Source organism: Cupressus sempervirens, chromosome 7 (genome assembly GCF_028749045.1).
Source record: "Cupressus sempervirens isolate cs-2001-9-10 chromosome 7, ASM2874904v1, whole genome shotgun sequence".
NCBI lineage: Eukaryota > Viridiplantae > Streptophyta > Pinopsida > Cupressales > Cupressaceae > Cupressus > Cupressus sempervirens.
The window spans coordinates 682,162,383-682,186,134 of record NC_143124.1 but is presented as its reverse complement, the minus strand read 5'-3'; the positions used below and the strand labels follow the sequence as shown (position 1 = coordinate 682,186,134).

Sequence of the window (23,752 nt, the reverse complement as noted above, 5' to 3'; positions counted from 1 at the left end):
CATGGGAAAACTCTCAATATTGATAACTTAATGAAGTGGGGGTTTCAAATACCAAATAGATGATGTATGTGTAAGATGGAGGAAGAAAGAATTAACCACTTATTCTTGCATTATAGTTTTGCATCTAAGGTGGAGGGGAGAATTCTTCAAAAGATGGAGGTGAATTGGATGTTTAATGTGGACATGGGGCATTTGGTGAACTAGAAAACCCCTTCACTCACCCCTTCCTTATCAGTCTATGGAAGATCATTCCCCCCCATGTTTTTTGGGGTATTTGGAAAGATCAAAATAACAGGGTGTTCAGGGTTGAGGAGAGGGAGGAGAATGTTGTGGTGGAAAGGATCTACAAATTGATAGTTGAGAATATTAGTTGCAGCAAATGGAGAAAAGTAGTGTTCCCCCTACCACCCTGGAGGTCAAACTGGCCAAGTGTTGGTCATTGGCAGAAGGGATTATGGAGATTGATAATTCTAATCTTATGGCTAGAAAAAGAACCTGATGGAAACCCTCACCTGCTAATTGGGTCAAACTCAATTTTGATGGAGTTTCCATAAAAAAGGGTTCTGTGGGTAGAGGGATAGTCAGGGACAGTAAGGGAAGTATGCTATTGGTGTATACTAGTCCATTAGGGAAAGTTTCGAACAATACCATGGAGGTGATGGCTTTATACTAGGGCTTAAAATTGGTTATAAGTGTGGGATGGAGGCATGTACAAATTAAAGGTGATTCTAAAATAATTATTGAGACTGTCAAAGGTAATATGAGGGAGGGATGGGCTATCAAACATGTAATTGATGATATCAAGTACCTATTAACCATCCTTAATAGGTTTTATTTGAATCAAATATTTCGAGAGGGAAATAGTATGGCCGATGGTATGGCATCAATTGGCTTAAAGGTGAAGAGGCATAAATGTTGGAGAAATTTGAACACGTTGCCAAAGTTGGTAAAGGAGTTAGTGTGCCATGAAGTGAAAAATGATGAGTCCTAGATGGTTATTTTGCATAATGTTGTTGAGCTGGCAAGGAAGGCATGTCCTTGATGCATAGGTGGGAAAGAGTAAAGGATTGGGTACAGGTAATAACTATTACTCATGGCCCAAAAATTGGAAGTTTGAAATTGGGGGATTTTTTATTTATTTCCCTATATGTGTCATCATATGCCGTATAGAGAAAAGATTTTTTTTTAAAGGGTTGATGTGCATTGGGAATGATGGAAATTATTGGGGGATAGATCATGGTGGCTAAAACATGATCTTTCTTACTAATTTGGTTGGTTTCATTATTACGATTAATTGTGATTATCATCTCCACTTTTGTGTTTTTCTACCTAATTGTAAAGACCTTTTTAGAAATTGTTTATGGGTTCTGAAGAAAAAGAGAGGAGAAGAAAAATTGCAGAGATGGGTGGTGATTTGATGCACATTGAACTAGTTGTGATTGATGAAAATATGAAGAAGCTCTTGGTGTGGTACTTACTGAAGGAGGGCAGTTTTGTCTCATTCATGGAGACACTAAATGGGCATGACAAGAATTGCTCTATGCAATTTGTTAACTCTTGGGAGAATCGTAGAGTTATGATAAATGGTATCTCATTTCATATTTTAGAGGAGGTGATTGCCAGGGTGACAGGATTGGCTATGAAGGGTAGGAAATGGTAGAAGGTGACAAGGGTGATAGATGAAGCGAGCCTGTAACTTTTTTTTGTGGATAATGAGGAACCAATTTGGCATAGAGCAGGTTTCATGTGGGAGAAGCTTCATGACCCATGGAAGGAGGTTTGTTTGGTTTTGATGAAATATCTTACCCTTGAAGGAAGGTATGGAATCTACTACTACTATCACTTTCCTCTCCTTAATCATTTTCATCACTAAGATTTTATTTCACTTCCTTTCTTCTTGCTACATGATTTAGAGGATACTTTCGTTGATGTGAAAGAAAAAATGAGAAAGGGGGTAGGGGTAAATTTTACCATTTTACACCAAGATTTAGTTTTTAGGCTATATCAATTCCACCTCACCCTGGTCCCCCCTAGGATTGTGAAAATTGACATTCCTACCCATCTATACCCCCGGCCCCAAATGGTTCCCCTTAAGATCACATGTCCTAGAGCCTCTAGCCCACAACCCTCACCTAGTGGGTACCTAGTGAATCCCTCCCCCATGGGGAAAAAGGGAAACATGATAAAGGAAAGGAGAAGGTGCTAGTGAAGTTAGAGGAGGAGGGGAGAGGGGGTAGGAGGAGGTTGGGGAGGTTAGAAAAATCTAATGCTAAAAGGAAGTTGAAGGAGGGAGCCAAATAGGAGGAGGAGTTAGATTCTGATGTTTTAGGTTGCTCAAATGGAGAATGAAGGAAAAAGCGGTAAACTTTAAGGTGGGAGGTATGGAGGAGGTGGAAGAGGAGACTTTAGACTCTTCTATAGGTTAGACTCAGGAAAAGGAAAGGAGAATAAGGAGGTGTTGCATGTTTCGGTGACAATTGATCTAGAGTGTGTGGACCTAACTAAGGATTAGTTCCCTGATACGATGGATAGGATGCCTTCACCCACAATGATCTCCTCCTCTGTTAAGGTTGTTTCCATAAATGCTTCTAACCCCCTAGTTGTGCAAGATACTACAAAGGTTGGTACTGATGGCCATTTGGGCGAGTTGCAAAAATTTGGTAATCAGGTGTGGGAGAGAATCCATGTGCTAAAGGAGAGAATGCACCTACTAACCAAGTTAATAGTCAAAGTGATACATGTGGCTGGTACCACTTTGTGCCTGCTTAAGGATGCTGAAGGGGACCTATCTAAGGAGGACTCTAAGATGGTATTTGAATTCCTGGTGGAAGACTGGGTGAACATCCTCCCAAGGAGGAAAGAGACCAAGAAATCTTAAGGGTTCCCTCCTTTTTGTTTTTGTGCTATTAATTTGGTAGTTTTCAAACTTATTAGGTTGCAAGGCTTTCATGCCTTTGTTAACACTTTTCTATAGTTTCTTATGTTTGATGACAAACATTTTTTTTAAGCCTACTGATACTTTCTTAATTATGGTCTTGAACTTTATTTTTGTTTCAAGTAGCAATAAGGGTTAGTTTAGTTTTGATGATTTTCCATTGGTAGTTGACCAGTTTGTTTGTAATGGGCTAGCCCCCTAGTTTTGGCTACTTTTAATTCAAAGACATGCTACTCATTCTCACTCTTTTGAAGTGATGCCTTGTGAAAGGCCAACTCTATTAAGATTTAAAATAGACATTGTTAAATGTGATCTTATTAGAGGATTTCAATCACCTTGTTAGGAGTGAGCCTTGTTAGAGGACTTTATATCATTCACTTGGAATATTACCTAGTTAAAGGATTTACAAATGACTGTTAGGTCAAGCTTAATCCAAAGGATTTACCCTAGACTAGTACAATGATTAGAAAGTAACAATAAGGCTTAATCTGATAACAAATTACAATTCACTTGTAGATTATAGATCTCTATTTTAGTCCTCAATTTTGGTTGGCTTTCATACACTTCAATTCTGATAGATTGTTCACCTTTCAAGCATTCATATTCTGAAGCCTTCTTTCTTTACTTGGCAATAATACTCTCTTCTGTTCGGTCTTTGAATGAAGCAATAAATTAGACCTTTTGTCTAACTTTAGATTCTCAAATATTGACCAACCTTGCTTTTGACCAGCCATCTCTATAAATAGAAAATTAAGATCTTTTGTCACTCATCCTCTATCGTCCATTATAGGGTTATGTAGGATTAGGTAAGATTCAATGAATCTACCCATCTTTTCATTTTAGTCCCTTCTATAAAATTCTCCTTGAATCCTCTTTGAATTTGTCTCAAAATGGTTTAGCATGAATTGTGTGCCACCAACTCATCATAGTTATCTTCTACACACATCACAAAATTCAAGAAAACAAAATTGTCAGCTCAGATTTATCAAATATATGATTTAACATGAATACTAGCACTTGACATCAATATGTTGCCACTCAACTTCCATATTGTTCTTCCACTCATCTTCAACTAGATCACTCAACAAACACTGAAGTTTACTGGTGCTCAACATCAACTAAACTTTATTTAGCTTACACTGTATCACTCAACATACACTAAACTTTGACTTTTCTTAGCTCCAACCAATTTTATGCTAAACTTGCACTAACTTTGTTGTCACCTATTATCGACTCGGTCAAGCTTGGCAATTCTTCTTACTTGATCTTCTAGACTTTGTCAATGTATCAATCCTTTGCAACCTTAAGTAGATAATCAATGCATTATATCATCATTGTCTTAACTAATCTTTGTACTCATTTTTCACACCATAACTCAACCTTTCCTCTAGGTTCTTTTGTTATCTCATTTGATCAAATCCTCTTCATCAATTAGGAAAATGATAGTACTCAAATCAACTACGTGGTTGTCTTACCAACAAGTAGCAAGTTTGACATCAGTGACAAAATAATGATTGAAACATAGTCTCATACTTGTATCAATTTGTTTTCAACAAATATTTGGCAGATAGAAGTGTGAGGTAGGTGTTCAATATGGAATGGTGACCGTTATGGTTGAGATATTCTAGGAGCTTCCATGCGCAACATTTCATTGGTTTAGCAAGTTGCTGCCACATATCTCTTGGTGTAGATATGGTTTGGGAGACCATGGGCTCTTTCTACTTGTGTTGAGCTCCATAAAAATGTAGCTCCTCAACACATTTGGTATGGTTGTTTGGATGTCTTCTAAGTAGCATTGATGTGCCAAATATTCTCTAGAATTCTATACTATTGTAATTTCTCTTAATGAGCATTGAATCAAGAATTGTTAGAAAGTTCAAACAGTTCTAAAGTGCTAGCAAAATGCTTCAAAGATAGCAGTAATTCCACCTCACAAAATCTCTTTCTGCACTTCATTACCACTAGATTTAACGTCTCTTTTTACTGATTGATTGTGTGAATGCTTCTAAATTGACCAATCAAGAATGATGGTCACATCCATAGCTTGAAATGGAACTGTCATTACTATAGTAGATTGTGAGGGGTACTCTTCTGTTGTGGCTTCTTTTGGTCGCCTCTCTGTTGTGGCCTGTGTGCCCGTGTGCCCTTCTAGTTGCCCTCTACCTAAGATAACATGGTTATGCAATGAGCAGTTTGATATTTAGAGGAGTATAGCTATCTATGCCCAATGTTACAAAGGCTATAAAAAATTCCTTATACTATGGAGGGGTCGGTATGCAAGTTATTGGTGCTTTCTCTGATTGAGGCCCAAGTGTTTAACAAAATACCTCTGCAAGTAAATTACCCATTACAAGACAAGATTGTATGTAAATTGTTTAACAAAATGTCAAGTATAGTATCTGCTTTGGTTTATTAATATACAAATTAGTTTTGTTTTTGCATAGTACTTTTTTGCATCATGGAAACCCCACCCAATCTTGCAATACTAGAATAAATAGTTGACTGCTTGACATTATTGGAGAAGGATAATGCAGCTTTGAAAGTCACAACTCTTTCTCTCTCAGTAGTTTCCCAAGGTCTCTTAGTGTAGGTGTAGAAGTATGAATCAATGAATCAAACTCTCCAAGACACTATTCAATCCCTATCTCAATCATTGAATGATTTGAACCAGCAGGTTGTGGTTAACTCTTCATGCATCCAAGATCTCTCTGAAACTTTTACCACATAAACAACATGCATTACAAAGTTATTAGCTCTATTATTGAAGACTTTAGGGATATGGGAAACCTCAAGAACAAGCAAACTGAGCTTTGTAATAAAAAAACATCTCTTTTGACTGAAATAGAGCAGTAAATTAAAACTTGGGCTTCCACGTGCGGAAACCCTAGCACTATGCCTCTACCTGAGGTCAAAAAAATTGTCCAAGAGAAGTTGGCAGAGGATTGGGTTAGGTGCTTCAGGGAACTCAACCTTTGGGTTAGAGGTCTTCCTTCATCCTCCATTGATCCTCTCCCCACAGGCTACTCATTTCTTAATGAGCACTTGGGTATTTCCAATATTACATTAGACAGAGCATGGTTTGGACATGATGGCACCCTTTTTATTAGGTTTCTCTCATTGGTTCATTGACTAAAAGCTCTCAGGGAAAAGAAGAAGCTCTTCCTTCTTCCCACACAAATATTTCTTGATGAGGACCTCAAAAAGTCACATGTAGCTAAACTAAAGCACCCTAGGTGCCTCATGGTAGAAGTAAGGAGTAATGAGAAATAGGCAGTTATAAGGAATCTAAATGTAGTTATTCATGACTCACCTCCCAAGGGTTGGGATGCAAGACATACCCAAGCCAAATGATAGTTTGAGCACCAATAGTTGGGAAAGTCTAAGCCCTCCATTGGCTCTCTGCTTGTCAACTATTGGAATGGCAATGGCTCCCCATGGTCTTTGCCAGGCTTACTTCATGATATAGTTGGGTATGTTGATCTGTTGGTTGGTACTAAGACTCATGAGAGCCATGCTTAACCCCTTCCAGGTTACATAGGAAATCGGTGGCTTTCAGTTTGTAGAGAGGAGGTCCTTGCTTCAAGTGGTGTGCGTGGTTCTAGCAAGGTTACTTGTTTGATTAGAGATGATCTATTCAGTACTACCACATTGGTTCTTTCTGACTCTCAAGCCAAATTTATGTGGATCCGGGTTGGTGGCACCAATTGCCATCAGAGAAATATCTTCATTTCCATTTGTTACTTTCTACCGACTTCCTCACCTTACGCCATTCATAGTGTTGAGGACGGGAACCCTTTTATAGACCTATTTAAGAGCATCTCCAAGTTTGGAGCTATGGGTGACATCATCATCTTAGGAGACTTTAATGCACAGACTAAAGATCTCTAGACCCCCTAGTATGACCATGGGTTTGACTTGATTTGTACTATGAGAGAATCTTTATAAACATTGTGCTTCATTTTTATTTGAAAAAAAAAAGTATCCATGTTTTAAATAGGTTATACAAGTGGTGGACATCACACAAATCAATGTGATATACATTAGCATTAATATATGCATTAGATATCTTGAATGAAAGATATTATTTTAATAATAGTAGAAAAAAAGATACTCATTAACTTCAATCAAAACAAATAGTTAGACATATTCTTTAACACTACTTTAATCAAATTTAATTTTCATTTTTTTTTAATGAATATGTATCTTTAATATTTTATAAATAAAAAAGATCTATTCATAAAAAAATAAAAATAAATCTGAAATAAATAAATAACTATCACAAATAATTGAAAAACTCAACAAACTTAATTTTGACTTCACTTTTTATTATAAATTTATAATATTACTCAATAGTAATAAAACCTATTATACTTATCTAAAAAAACCTAATATGATGATCTGATGTTTATCTGTGTAAATTCTTATACTTCCTCCATTAATATCCCTGCATCGAGTATTGCTTCCATCAATTGTGGATTTCATCAATTTGGACCCACTCCATTTTCACCATAAATGCATTTGCTTGATTCACCACGACAAGAAATCTGATTGATTCAGAAAGAGAAGTTTGTCTTGCCTGAATTAATGGCAATTGATTACAATCTGCCTAGTGTTTTATGAACACCTATAATTAATGATTTTTTGTAAGGGCAACTCAGAATTTGTATTCTGAGGACGTGGAGTTCAAATTCACCATTAGAAGCATATTGACCACCGTCTACGCAGTCAATACATTAACCATTAGACACTGATTGAGGAAATGTCGTATTCAGCCTATTCAATTTATTAGTTACTGCCAAAGGCAGATATGATACTATTGGAATCATTTTAATCTCCTTATTCAATTAAAACTACCAATTATATTATATGATTTTATAACTTGAATATAATTTCTATAGTTTATATTTATTTTAATTTTTTTAATTGTATAAATCAACAATTTTTGTCATGGTGAAAATTATTTTTCTCTGATTTTTTATGCCGCAACTAACCAAACAAAATTTGGTAGATATAATATAAATCTTTTCACATATAATTTATTATTAAAAAATATAAATCCTATTTCATTTATTTACTTTACCATTAAAAACATTAGTCTTCTCTCACCTATTTCAATGCTTGATACTTAATTTTTTTTTATTATCTTTATAACCAAACATGTATACATTATTGTATTTGCAAGAAGCACATACTATTGCGATCATTTGTGTTTGCCTACTTCAACCGATGAAATGTAATTATTTTTATAATTAATTTAATCTTTGATTGTTTCTAATGTTTATATGTCAAATCTTAATTTTTAAAATAATGAAATATATATCAAATATGAAATACATAAGAAACTCATAAAACTTATCAAATAATTTTTTAGCTAATTTTTACGTTAGAAACTATTATTTGATATATGTAGTTTAGTTTGAATGATAATTATTTTTAATCTTAATAATTTAAAGAAAATAAATGAATTCCAACATTACACTTAGATGATAATTTTTTAAAATTATAATTTTCTTTAAAAATCATTATTCTTCAAATATTTTAACATGTGTGAAAATAAGTTTTTTAAATCTTAAACAAATATTGATTAAATTTAATTCACTATTAAATTTTTATTAATGCCGATAGGCATTCTACAATGGTAGAATGGGTGAAGTGGGATGTGTGAGCGTGTTAACGTTAACTTTTATTCTTCTACTTTATATTTGACAACATCTACATTTCGTTTAAATCTTATTATAAATAGAATATATTTTTAAAAATTTATTTATAAATAATTTAATAAATACCAAATAAAATATTTGTCTAAATAATAATATTTGGAGATATAAACCATCCTTTGTTTTACAAATTAAAATAAAAAGCTCAAGTTAGTAAAAAACTAAATAAATGGACATAAAAGAAATATAAATAATTTTAGATATAGTAAATTAAATCATTATTATCATATAGTAGATATCTATCGACATTTCTTTAGATAGAGTTAAAGTTAAATTTGACAACCATCTACACATCAAAAATGTTAAATTTAATTATAAACAAAATATATTTTTAAAAATAATTCAATAAACACCACATTAAATATTTGTTAAAATTATAATGTTTGGATCTTAGAGATATAAATCATCAATTGTTTTAGAAATTAAATAAATTTTTTAGGTTAGTAAAAAAAAGTAAATACCGGTGGGTGTGTCGCGCCAGCGCTACCGGTCATGTTAAAAAGTTTACCAGACGCACTGCAGTTTATAGGGGGGCCGTGTTGCACCGATTCCTGCAGTCTAAAAATAATAATAATAATAAATAAAAATAAAAAAGTAAATATAAAAAGTTTTGGGTGTAATAAAATAAATTTAAATCATTTTGTAGTTATTGGCATTTCTTTAGATAGATTTATTTAAGATATCTATACTAGTTCTTAAACTATTATAACTTACCTCAACTCACTATTTTCTAACTATTAAATTTTTAATCAAAAACTATTATAACTTCCAACAAATACAAGCTTGCACTTGTTTATTTATTTATTTGGTACCCAAATAAAATGTCCAACTTGTGATCATGCTTTTAAATTATTTTAATGGTTAAAATAATTGTGACTTGTGCCAAATTAATAATAATGATAATCAAAATATTATTAATGTTAAAGAAATAAATTTGAAAATTTGAAATAGTTCATAATTTTGTTATTTAAAACTTTTTATATATCTATTATTAAACATATGTGTAGTCAATAACAAATAAATTAATGGCAAAATTAAAATAAATTGATTAAAAGGAATCAAGAATATACATTTTATTAGTTAATTTTTATATTTATAATTACTAATAATATTATTAGTAAATAGAAATATTTTTTAAAATATTATATCTATTAGAGCTGAATTTTTATAAATACATATTAGTCACATGTAATAATGATTATAATCATTTTCTAATTCATATCAAAAAATGATTTTAAAAATATAATAAAAAATAATTCTCCAATATGTTAATTTTTAATATTATTCTAATAGAGTGTAAACAAAAAAAATTAATACTTAAAACAAAGTATTTAATATCCATGATTATTAGATGACTAAACAAATTAAATAAATTGAAAGATGTTTTGCAGATTTACTATAAAACAAATATTACTACTAATAGGAGTTTTTCTAGCTAGATCTTACATTTATTTTGTAACATATTGTGGTAAGGAGAGGATATGGCATAGCCAAAAGCATATATGATTGCCATGAATCAATCTACCTCTTTTTCTTCTTCTTTCTCTACCCTCCTCCCTATCCCCCTCTTCTTAGTCATCTCTCTCTCACTCCCTTTTTTCCTCTTTATATCTATTGTCTCCAAATCTCATACAATCATCACATCTACTTTTAATACCTCCTTCTCTTCCCTTCCCACTCCCTTTTTTCCTCTTTATATCTATTGTCTCCAAATCTCATACAATCATCACATCTACTTTTAATACCTCCTTCTCTTCCCTTCCCACTATATTGGCAAAAACTTTAACAAATAGCATCACTTGTTAAAGTTTATTTTTGAAAGTTAATTTTTGTTTACTCAATCTTAATGGTGGCTCATTAACATGAATGCATGGAAGATGAAAAGTTAATGAATAAATATATAAGATAATTTTTAGGTTATATTATTTTACTTAACTATAGTTATTCTTCTAATATGCTAATTCTTTTTAAGGTGAGTTAAACTAAAGATCAATGGGGGAAAATTCATGGCCAAAATAATTGAATTAATCTAGTGATATTTCAAATCAAAAGTTTGTTCTAATTAAGTAAAGCAAGAGAGGACCCAAATCCTTGACAAAAACTTTACATCAAGTCTAGTAGATAGAAGGAAAAAGTCTCACAAGCTATGATACCTTACAAAAATAAAACTAACACAAAGCTAAAAAACTTAAACAATAATATAAAAGAATTGAGAGAATCATATAGGAAAAACTAGCAACCATGAACAAAAAACTGACCTAAAACCAACATGAACCAACAATATAATAAAGACCCACCAAAACTGACCTACTTAACAACCACCAACAATACAACTAACTACTATCTTGGCTCTTTGAGCTTCTCTAGAAAGGAAGGCTATTTGGAAAGACGAGAAGAAGTAACATCCCACAAACCAACATCCTATTTGGCAACAATCTATAGAACTTCATCTTTTCCCCAAGTATCCTCTCTTCTTTTTATTTGGAGCTCCTTTCCTTAAGCTCCCCCGTGAATCCCGCCAATGGTATCTAGCCATCATTTCCATATTTTCTTTTTGTTAAGATGTTAAGTCCTTTATTTTTTCCACTAGCTTGTCCTACAATTCCTTCATAGATGCTAGAGCATCGATAATCTCATTTGTTTCCTCCTCTAAGGGTTCCATGGTGTAAATCTCTATGATTTACTCCTCCAAAAGATCCCAATTATGTAGATTATCCCTAAGATCTCTTTCCACCTCCTACCAATTCTTGTCTATTTTTCTTGTAGTCCGATCCTCTACCTTCCTTTTCATTCTCAACATGGGCTTCCATCTTGTTTATTTTCCTTCTTACAATTCACAACTAGTACAAAAACCACTTGGTGACTTATGTAATTTGATTATAGCACTTGGCCAACTCATCAAAATGTAATGCCAGAGCTTCCAAGTTGATGCCACCATCATCAATTTTTAGAAGAAGAGAAGGAGAACTAGATCAAGGGATTTGAGGGTCTCGAGGATACTCAAATTAATCTTAGTGGAAGGTTGAAAAAGGGAGGTATGGGGGGACTTGGGAACTGAGTAGTGGGTGGATAAATCAAGGGTCCAAGATGACTTTATGGCTTAAGAAGACCCCAAGTCATAAAAGACTTCCACCATATCCTCAACTTTCTCTTGATGCTAATTTTTTTAATTTTTGGCCTTATAGCAAGAAAGATCCTTAATAATAGAGATAGAGGTTACCCTATAAGTCTCTTGACGGGTCTAAAATTTCTTAGTAAAGGATGATATATGGGTGAAAATGAGATTACTAAGCTCCACAATTAGATTGGGGGGAATTCCATCTTAAGGAACCAAGCCCTATGAAACTCATACAACCTATAAAGAAAGTTTTGATGGTACAGAAGCACCTAGGCTAACATCCAATTCCTTTGTCATTTGGCTTGTGTTTAACATTAGCCAAGATAGAGAAGTTATGTGTTTGATTTGGAACTTAGAAGCTCTTGAAAGATGTGGACAAGGTGAGTTAGTATTACAACCAAGGTCACCAAATAGTCATTGTTAGTTTTTTTTGTTAACTTAGCCTTAGGAGCATAAAGTTTGGATTTGAGTTGCTAATGTGTCCTAAACACATGAGAGATTCTAAGAAGATGCTTTAAGGTAATTTAACAAGCTATTTATTTAAACTACATGGCTTAGAGGCCCTAGATTCTAGCTAGGAAAATGAATGTAAAAGATTCCAAAAGTTGTCATGACAACATTGGCAATTTATTGAAAGTATTGCATGCAACTTGGAAACATTGGATACCATAAAAGCTAAGAGTGGGAGATCAACTGACAAGGCCTAAAAACATTGAGGATGGCCTCTAAGACTCTCTTAGACTTGAATATGGAGGTAGAGGTATTGTAACTAAGTTTGTGAACAACACAAGAACTATGCAATTTTGGTTATGTGAATATACCAAGCTTTTCAATGTGACAATGCTATCTAATGCATTGAATACCTAGATTTAGTGTTAGATTTTTATGTGTAGGATAGTTTCAATACTTTTTAATTTAGTAAGAAAGTAGGTTAGAGTTGATTTAGTGTTTTGAATAGACTGTTTTAGTTTTAGAGGGTTTCCTAGTCCTGTCCTAACTAGCTTGTCTTTCTATGGCTCCCCATGAGATCTAATGATAGGATGTTCCTTAGGATAGATGAATGTTTTAGGGGAACAATTAGTCTTTATATATTTATAGTTAGGAGTCATGAAGATTTAGTTTGTTATTTTTAATATCAAGCCCTAGGTGAGCTTAGAGTTCTCGGTTAGTGGTTTGATAGTGAATAGTTGAAGATTTAATGCAGGAGATTGAAGCACAATATAAAACAAGTACAAATCTAGGTGTGGTATGAACATTTCTTGATATTCTAGGATGATTTAAAGACTATCAATCTATTTAATTGAGGTTTGAACAAGAAACTAGCAAGGTCCAATTAATTAGGCCGTTTGCCCTATTTAACCTAGATAATAGGAATCATGTGTACGGATGACCTAGGAGTCCAAAACTTTCAGAATACTTCATAAAATCCAAAATGGTATTTGAAGGCGGTTTTTCAAGTTGTTTGCAAAGTTTTGGTAGGAAAGTGGAAAAAGACCTTGTCAAGGGCTACAAGAATTAGGCCCAGTTAGGCCTCCTAAAGACTAAGTCTTGAACTCAAAAGTAAAGAGCTTGGAGATCCTTCAAGATGAATCTATATGGAGACATGCATAATATTTTCAACATGTTTTTCATCCCTATAATGAGTTTGAATATTTGTGTGGAGATGAAACTTGGAGCCTTCTAAGTGTAGGAGAAATCATTGAAAAAACAACAAGGTGATTGTCCTTCAAGGTGAAGCACAAAGAGTGAGACTCTTATAGAAGAGTTAGATATGGCCTTAGTTAATCAATTGAGCTCTTAATATCATATAGGAGATTAGGATCCTTGAAGAAGACAAGCTAGGTCTTCTTAGCATTTGTGCAAGCACACCTAAAAGTACATACACCATATTGGTATCAGAGCTTATTTTGATCAGTCTTGTGGTTAATGTTTCAACCTTATGAATCCGTAGGAGAGAATGCATCCTTTGAATTAGATAGATCAATGGTGACTAACACTGAGTTAGCCAAATTAGTGGAAGACCAAGAAGAGGTGAATAGATTACTCCAAGAAAGATTGGCTCAATTGGAGAAAAAGGTGGATGAAGTAGATGTGAAGGCTAAAGAAGCTAATGATAAGATATATGGCAAGAAGAAAGAGATCCCTATGGAGGATGAGATCCCTAAACCAAAACCAATATTTTCTCAAGAATAATTCTTGAAGGCATTGAAAGTCTTGAATGGAAAAGCATTGGAAGGCAGTCCTGTCTTCAATGAGAAGATGGAACCTAAGATAGTCCTAGATTGGATAGAGGGGATAGTGAAATGTCCCTTTTCTGATTTTACATGATATTTCCAACCTTTAATCAGATCTTTAAGATCAAACAACTAATATCACAAAGATCCTCCAAATTTCTCAAGAAACCCCAAATCGGGTATGCCAGAAATTGTGCCAAAAGCTTCACAGCTTCACCAATTACTAATAAATCTGAAAATGGAAATTTTTACAGAACTTTCAGCAGCATAACAGCCTACAAATTGACATTTCCAGATCCGTATAGCCTTTACACAACAGCTCAAAAATGTAGGACCAAAACTATGCTCATCGGGCTCCCGAAATAGCACAAAATATGCCCGGAAACACCACAAGAACACTAATAATCTATCTCAGAAGTTTAATCACGTCCCAATATATATATTCAGATCTATTTTAATAGCTTAAAGTATAAAATACAGCAGCAACCAAAACTGATATGAAATACTCAACCGGAAACACCAAACTCTTACAAAAATACACCCGGAAACTCACAAATCTGCACTGTTCAGCACAAAGGCAAACTCTGTATGAGCATGCACATGGAATGGCTTCAAACTCCCGTCCTTAGCCTTCCTGGAAACCTGCAAACTCCCGTTCTTGGGTCTCCCTGGAAACCTGCAAACTCCCGTTCTTGGGTCTCCTTCTCCACAGGTTTGGCAGCCTCTGAAGAATAACAAAGAATGAGCGAAAATCAAGTCTGGAATGAGCCCAAAATGCCTCCAAACCCCTTAAAAGAGGGCATAACTGTAACTCACGTCCAAGAGAGGTTAATAAAACTTATTTTAATAATAATTTTCATTTATTAGTCCAACGGTTTCCAAAGATTAACCCCCTTTTTCCGAAACTTCACTTTCTTGGGCCTGCCTGCCTTAGCAAAGATTTTCTTTTTTAATTCTGTAACTCACATCCAAGAGAGGTTAATGAAACTTATTTTAATAATAATTTTCATTTATTAGTCCAACGGTTTCCAAAGATTAACCCCCTTTTTCCGAAACTTCACTTTCTTGGGCCTGCCTGCCTTAGCAAAGATTATTATTTTTTAATTATTTGAAAAGGGGACATGACAAGTCCTCCCCTCCCAAACATTGCTTGTCCTCAAGCAATGGCTAAAAAATAAACCAATCAATCCTCCTGGATCCCAAATGTAGTCATGAACTATACTACTACCAATTAACACAGACTCCTGCAAGATCCTCTGCAATATGACCAAGAGGAATCCATAATCAAACTGGCAATTATAGCTCAACCAAACTCCAAAATCACCATTACCACAGTCAAAAACCCATGAGACACAAACTCTTAGAATATCAAAACCCAAGTAAAGTGGACTACCAACATAGTAAATACCATCAATGCATTCCACTGGCCTATATGGAATGTACAATCCAACTCTGCAACAATGGTGAATGCTCTCAAATGAAACTATACCAAGTATGGAGAATCCACACACTGTACAACTCCTGCAGTCAACACAACTCTGTAGATCATTGGCCACTATCTCATAACCATAACTCCCATGCACCCTTGATGGTGAAAAGCCATCACAAGATAAACAACAAGAAATGGAACCCAAACCAAATTTTCCTGCCATCAACTCCTCAGCATAAGGATCAATTGTTAACTGATGTACATACCCTGCAATATAATGTTGATTAAAAAAACCAACCTCAGTCAATAGCTCACCATGAACAAGTGATACAACCCACTGTGACTGATCACTAGCTAAGTCAGGAGATGTCATAGCCAAAGGAGTAGAATCAATAACAACACTTGCTGAAGCATCACTCCAAAACTCCTGCTCTAAGTCATGTATTATCAAGCTATCAACTACAGAACCTGTCGCCATGTCGTGCCCATCACAACTCTCATCTCGAGGCATCAAACTATTCCATAACTGATGATAAGCACTAGGAAACAAAGTACATTTCTGTGTCATAATCTCATCAACATGGTCATCAAAGGTAAATTGATGAGCGTACCTCACAGTGTAATGCTGATAGAATGCGCCAATCTCAGTCAGTGGCTCAAACTGTAATCCAGATGAAACTAACTGCAATTGATCATCAACCATGTTGGAACTGACTACTACCTCCAAAGATATCACCAAAGGAGTAGTATTACTAGCAGGAACCATGCCAACTGTCGACTCACCAACATCACACATGACCTTTGATACATCTCTAGTCTCTGTGCCTTCAGTACTAGAGGCTACCACCCTGTCAGGCATACAATAATCTGCTACAATACCCAACTCAACTAAACCTGACTCTAGTGGGAATGAACCTGATATGCCAATGTTAGTATCAAGGATGGATGCATCCCCATCTCCACTGTCTCTGACAATCTCAGCCATGGACATCCTTGAATCATCAAACACCATAGCTTGTGACTGTATAGAATTAGATAAAGACTGTAGTTGCTCTAACTCCATGGTCACCTTAGCCAAATGAAACTGTGACTCCTTGAAAGCCAACTGTGTACTCTCAAGAATCTCAGAAGTCACCTCAAGCTGCTCAGTAAGCTCACTCACCTCATCTTCCTTGGCCAACAATGCATCATATGCTTTACTACCCCACTCCATAAGATAATATCTGTCAGCTACCAACTGCATATAATTCTGTCTCAAAATCCGAATAGCCTCCCATAAAGAGTGGATCTCTGTCAAGGAAAGATAACTTCCTCCCTGCTCATCACTAGTAGGAGAACCCCATCCATAAACTGCTAACAACTGACGAGCAGCATCGAAATGTTGGCAAGTGATAGCAATGTCTTGGTCACTAACTCTCAACTGATTAGACACATGATGGTACTGGCTTGACTGTCTCCTACAAACCTCCTCTGATGCACTGTCTGAAGGAGTGTCCTCAAAGTTACTAGTCTCTAGAGTATTACCATCCATATCCTGTGAATCAAATCTAAAGCTCATATCAACATACAGAGTATCAAAAACATTAGCATTGCTGTCCAACTCCTCTGTACCCAAGGAAACTAAGTCTTCAAAACTGCCCACTGCATCCTCCTGGATGTCATCAATGCCAATATGATCCTGGGACTCATCTATACACACTGCCAAATATGAAATATCATCAACACATTCCAGCAAGTATGGTCGACTGGATATATGAACAAAGCCCAACACCGGTGTATAAAAACTAATACCAACATCAGACAAGATACTGGCACAAGAAAAGACAACACCGTGTAATCTGCTAATCAAATCCATGATAGCACCCAAACAAACACTGCTACCAAAAAGTGTTAAAGATCTCCAGTCAACTGAATCCCAAACACCAATATAACAATCTCGAGTCCATATCCGTAAACTAGAATCAACTGGTAACTCAAGAAAACTCCTCACCTGAGTAATATGACCAATACCAACTAACTCCACATACCTATCATGATGAGGTAATGAAGTCACAATACTATCTTCACTCACCTTCAGCTGGCGGGATAAATCATGTGAAGTACTACCTGCCTCAACCTCATGTGATGAAGCATCTAACTGCGCCTGGTACTCTTTCTCAGCAAAGTCATGAATGCTCAATGTCTGCTCATCTCTACCAGGTATCTCACCATCCTGCACAACAACATCCTCATAATCATCATCTGAACCCACTACACTATAGTCACTGCCTGTTGTAACTATACCATCTTGAATACCTGTGGCATCACCCTTTGATGACCTGTAAACAATTGTCTCAATTTGAGTATCAAGTTGACTGTTACTATCAATCTGTGTGATATCCTTTCCCACCACCTCCTGTGGCAGAGTAGAATCTGAGACCTCTACCTGGCTATCAGCTAGTTTCTCAAACTCCTCATGCAAGTTCTTGGGAATTGTGTCATCTGTCCTGTGAGAAAATCTGCCAAATAGAAATCCAGTCAACTTATCCACCTTAGCTGGGTCAGATAACATGTCATTTATGCGGTGGTGCTCAACCAACTGTTTAGACATGTCATGGCTTATTTTCATAAGTTTATCTCGAATGTCTAAATAACCATCCTTTCTACTGTTTTGACTCTAGCTATCAGTTGTCCAAGATTGTTTCCTCTGAGACTCTGTACTATACCTGTCCATTCTGGATAAAGTAGAGTGTAACCCCAATAGGATATAACTTCTTCAAACACCAAGAACTAACATGCAAATGATTAGAAGTAGCATGCAACCATAGATTTGGACATGCAACTGATTAGAAGCAACATGCAACCACCAAATTATGACATGCAAGATCTGGGTAGTTGTCAAAACTGACATGCAAGATCTGGGTAGTTGTCAAAACTGACATGCAAACTTCTACAACCACCAAATTCACCAAGAACTAACATGCAAATGATTAGAAGTAGCATGAAACCATAGATTTGGACATGCAACTGATTAGAAGCAACATGCAATCATAAATTATGACATGCAAGATTTGGGTAGTTCTCAAAACTGAAATGCAAGATCTGGGTAGTTGTCAAAACTGACCTGCAAACTTCTACAAACCCTCAGGCTGGCAAGATCATGGCTCTGATACCACTGAAATGTCCCTTTTCTGATTTTACATGATATTTCCAACCTTTAATCAGATCTTTAAGATCAAACAACTAATATCACAAAGATCCTCCAAATTTCTCAAGAAACCCCAAATCGGGTATGCCAGAAATTGTGCCAAAAGCTTCACAGCTTCACCAATTACTAATAAATCTGAAAATGGAAATTTTTACAGAACTTTCAGCAGCATAATAGCCTACAAATTGACATTTCCAGATCCATATAGCCTTTACACAACAGCTCAAAAATGTAGGACCAAAACTATGCTCATCGGGCTCCCGAAATAGCACAAAATATGCCCGGAAACACCACAAGAACACTAATAATCTATCTCAGAAGTTTAATCACGTCCCAATATATATATTCAGATCTATTTTAATAGCTTAAAGTCTAAAATACAGCAGCAACCAAAACTGATATGAAATACTCAACCGGAAACACCAAACTCTTACAAAAATACACCCGGAAACTCACAAATCTGCACTGTTCAGCACAAAGGCAAACTCTGTATGAGCATGCACATGGAATGGCTTCAAACTCCCGTCCTTAGCCTTCCTGGAAACCTGCAAACTCCCGTTCTTGGGTCTCCCTGGAAACCTGCAAACTCCCGTTCTTGGGTCTCCTTCTCCACAGGTTTGGCAGCCTCTGAAGAATAACAAAGAATGAGCGAAAATCAAGTCTGGAATGAGCCCAAAATGCCTCCAAACCCCTTAAAAGAGGGCATAACTGTAACTCACGTCCAAGAGAGGTTAATAAAACTTATTTTAATAATAATTTTCATTTATTAGTCCAACGGTTTCCAAAGATTAACCCCCTTTTTCCGAAACTTCACTTTCTTGGGCCTGCCTGCCTTAGCAAAGATTTTCTTTTTTAATTCTGTAACTCACATCCAAGAGAGGTTAATGAAACTTATTTTAATAATAATTTTCATTTATTAGTCCAACGGTTTCCAAAGATTAACCCCCTTTTTCCGAAACTTCACTTTCTTGGGCCTGCCTGCCTTAGCAAAGATTATTATTTTTTAATTATTTGAAAAGGGGACATGACAGATAGAGAGCCATTTTGAGTGTGATGGAATCACATAGGCTCAAAAGGTGAAGGTAGAAAAGGCTAGACTAAGGGGTATTGCACTTACTTGGTGTAAGTTTCTACATGATGAGATGGAGAATGAAGGTAAGAACCCAATCTCTACATGGAAAGAAATGATGGATAAAATCCAGGAGGCATATGTGCTATAGTATTATGAAATCCAACTTCATAAGAAAACCAAAAGTCTTATGAAAAAAGACTTGGATGTGAACTCATATACTGAGGAGTTCCAAAAGCTTTCTATGACATCTTGAGCTAAAGAAGATGAGAAGGTAAAGGTTGCAAGATACCTCAATGGGCTCAAGTGGAACATTCAAGATGAGATGAGTCATATGACTCCCAACACCATACAAAAATGTCATCAACTTGCTATCAGTGTAGAGGAGAAGTTGAGAAAGGAACAAGATTCAAGTACCTAAAGAGGTAGAGGTTGAGGAAAAGATAGTAGAGGGAAAAGAAGTGGTTATGGTAGAAGAAATTTAGAGCCAAGGACACAAGGATAAGTTAAGTACACTAAGAAGAAAGAGGGAAGCTCTAGTAGAGGTAGTCGAGGAAGGAGCTCTAACTTTAGAGGATGGAGTGGTGAATAAGGAAGGGGCAATTATTTTGCCACTATACAAAATGCTATCATTGTAACCAAATGGGGCACCCTACCTATAGGTGTCCAAACAAGGGTAGTACTTCTAAAGGATGTGATAAGAGAACTAATTTGGTTCATGAAAAGACAAATGCATCATTGAGTCACCCTAAGGTACCATTAACATTAGAGGAAGGTGATGACCTCAACAGGAGGAGAACATTGAACAAAGAGTTGGTTAAAGAAAGCCAAGCCAAAGAAGTTCTCTATTTAGTATAAAATGTAAGAGTGAAAGGTGTGTAGAGTCATCATTGACTTAGGGTCTATTGAAAATATTGTGTAAAAGAAAATAGTTAGCAAGTTAAACATGCCAAGGATACCCCACACTAGTCCTTACAAGGTTACATGGCTCAATAAAGGCCAACATGTTTTGGAAAATGAGAAGGCTTGGGTGGAGTTCTCAATTGGAAGGTATAAGGACAAGGTATCATGTGATGTGTTACCTATGGATGCATGTCACTTGCTCCTAGGTAGACCATGGCAATTTCACTGCCAATATATGCATAATGGAGTGAAGAACTTGTTGAGAGATTGTTGGAAGTATGAATGCTAATGCTACTACAATGAGGGATTATTGTAGATATGTTACTATGATGATATGAACTTGGGTGAAAGCACAAACCTATGTCATGCTTTTGTAAAGGAAAAGGCTTTAAAAAGTATAATTGTTTAGCTTCAATGACATAAAATTGGTATTATTATTTTGAATTTGAAAATGATGTAAACTAATGAAATGTATAGAAATGGACGATGCTGAGGATTATAATTTTTATTAATTATTTTGAATAAGAATTGATATATTTTCCTCATTTTTATATACAATTTTTTAGCTGCTGAAAAATGTTTAAAATTGGGGGTCTAGTTCCCATCAAAAAACTATAGGGAAATAAAGTTATTTTCTTTTGATCTCAGACTATGTTATAGATAATATATATAACTAGAACAATCAAAAATAAAAATCAGCTTTAGACCTATAATTTCTATTTTATAATGATTCATATTTCAACTCGCCTAAAATCGATAGTTTTCATCTCCCACCACATTCTTCAAAACAAATCTATTCTAACCAAGAGAAAAATTATACATTCTAGAAGATGACTCTCTCCTCTAGAACATACTATAATTTTAATATTTTTTTATATGATTTAATATTTTTTCTTTCTCAAAACTGACATCTTTTTGAGTGTTAAAATGCATGCTTGTATAATTTTTTAATTACAATATACTATATCTAATTAAAAAACTATAAACTCTATATGAGGATATTTTTGACTTTGAGCTCTATAAAATGGTGTTTATATGTTATTAAAAAAAATCATAAAAAATAGTAAGAGTTATTGAAATGCCACTTTTTTGAAATAATTTTATTTCTTTAGTAATTGGATACAAACTGGTATAAAAACATGCATTTAATAGCCATTTCCAATTGGAAATGTGTGAGACCATATATAGCTTAGCTAGAATAAATTTATCTAGATCATATGTTTTAACAAAATTGATTTTTAGATAGAAATACTCAAATTTAGTCATTTTGATAAGTCAACCTAGAAGGTCACACAACTTTATACTTTTACCTATGTTGCATTCATGACTAATTTTTTCATTGGTGTGAACATAGTAGTCTTTTGTGTTATTAGACAGAAGAACAACAGAAACATCAAGTTAGTATGGATGACTAGTTGAATATTATAATTATATGAGGTTATGGGAGATACATCTAAGTATCTAGTATATACAATTAACATCAGAAAAAGAAATGAATAGTTTAGAAGAAGTTATGTAAGTTTTGGTGATGTTTTGAGATAGAGTTTATAGAGGCATGTTCTCGTAAACTTGTTATATCTCTTAGCAGAGTTTTTATTTTGAGAGTCGAGGTTGAGGATGTGAAGAAGAAATGTTGGTGATGACGTGGCTAAGTTTTCTCATCATAATATTACATGTATAGAAAGATATTCAAGTTGCAAGGTAGAAGATTAATGTTATTGCTAAATATAATGTGTTCTTAAGTGGTCCTATAATGATTAATTGAGAAGGACTAACAACCGACTCAACGAATTGTTTTATGTGCTCAGTATAAAGGAAGGAAATTTTCCTTTATCATGTAACAATGAAATTATATTGATGGGAAGTGATTATAAGTAGCAGATAGAGTGGAATGCAAAGTTGAGCAGAGTAGAGTGGAAGTGAAGGAAACTTCATTGTCAAGGTTTTTCTGAGTAATCCAAAGTTTGAGATTTGGATTCAAGGTTTGTGACCTAGTCTACAAGGTTTGATAGTGATTGATTTAGTTGATAAAACAAAGAAAAGAAGAAAATAATAGGAAATTGCATGTTTGAGTAGTGAGCTCTTCTTGTAGTTGAAATTGCATGTTTGGGCAATGGGCTCATCTTCCTAACATTGTACTACAACTCCTAACAAGGTTAGAATCTCCTAACAGGGACTCATATGTACTGAATGTTGTAATATTTTCTTAACAAGGTCCATCCTCTAACAAGGAATATTTATATTAGTACATCATCTTATGGGCATCATTCCCATTGGGGTTTTCCCTCTGATCAAGGGTTTCCCTAGTCAAGATATCTGGTGTAATTGTCTATGTGCATTTTATTATGGTTGTTGTTTACTTTGGTTGAATGGTTAAGTTTTTTCATTGAAGATAAATGTTTTAATAATCAAATAACTTATTCACCCCCCTCTCAATTATCTTGGTGGACTATTGTTTCTAACAATTGGTATCAGAGCTTCAGGTCCTTGAAGATAAAGTTTAACAAATTTGGGAGATCCTTGAGAAACATGTTCAAGAAAGATAGTCCAAAGTTCAATGGAGAAAATTATAATAGATGGAAGGAAAAGATGAAGATACATCTATTGTGTATGGGTTTCAGATATTGGATCTTGAAAAAATTGATGAAGACAATCATTGCTAAAAAGGATTTGGAAACTTGTACTAAGGTAGAAGGAGATATTTTTATGTGCAACATGAGAGCTAGAGAAGCACTATTGACTGCACTTCTTGAAATTGAATACAATCAGGTAAAATCACTTGCTACTTGTCATTTAATTTTGAAAGCTTTGGAAACTAGTTTTGAAGGTGATGCACATTCTAAGAAGTTGAGGCTACAAAGTTGGATTTATGCATTTCAATATTGTAAAATGATGGAAGATGAATTTGTAAGAACATATGTAGGTAGGATATCAAAAATTACTACAGGTATTAAATCTCAAGGAGGAATGAAAGAAGATGATGAGGTTATATGGAAGATATTGAAGACTCTAACACTGCCATTTAATTTAGTAGTCCAAATGATATAGTTGTTGATATCTTGTACCAAAGATTTTACAAAGGTCATTGCTTGGAAGACTTGAAGTGCTTGAGAATGAGCTTAGACAGTCCAAAGAATTGACGAGAATAGAGACAACTTTT

The 23,752-nt window shown here is 34.7% G+C and overlaps 1 pseudogene; it reads left to right on the top strand.

Annotated features, from left to right (window-relative positions):
- The first annotated feature begins 1,360 nt into the window (after positions 1-1,360).
- The window catches only part of LOC149548484 (pre-mRNA-splicing factor SYF2 pseudogene), a 62,368-nt pseudogene continuing 39,976 nt past the window's right edge, over positions 1,361-23,752 (top strand).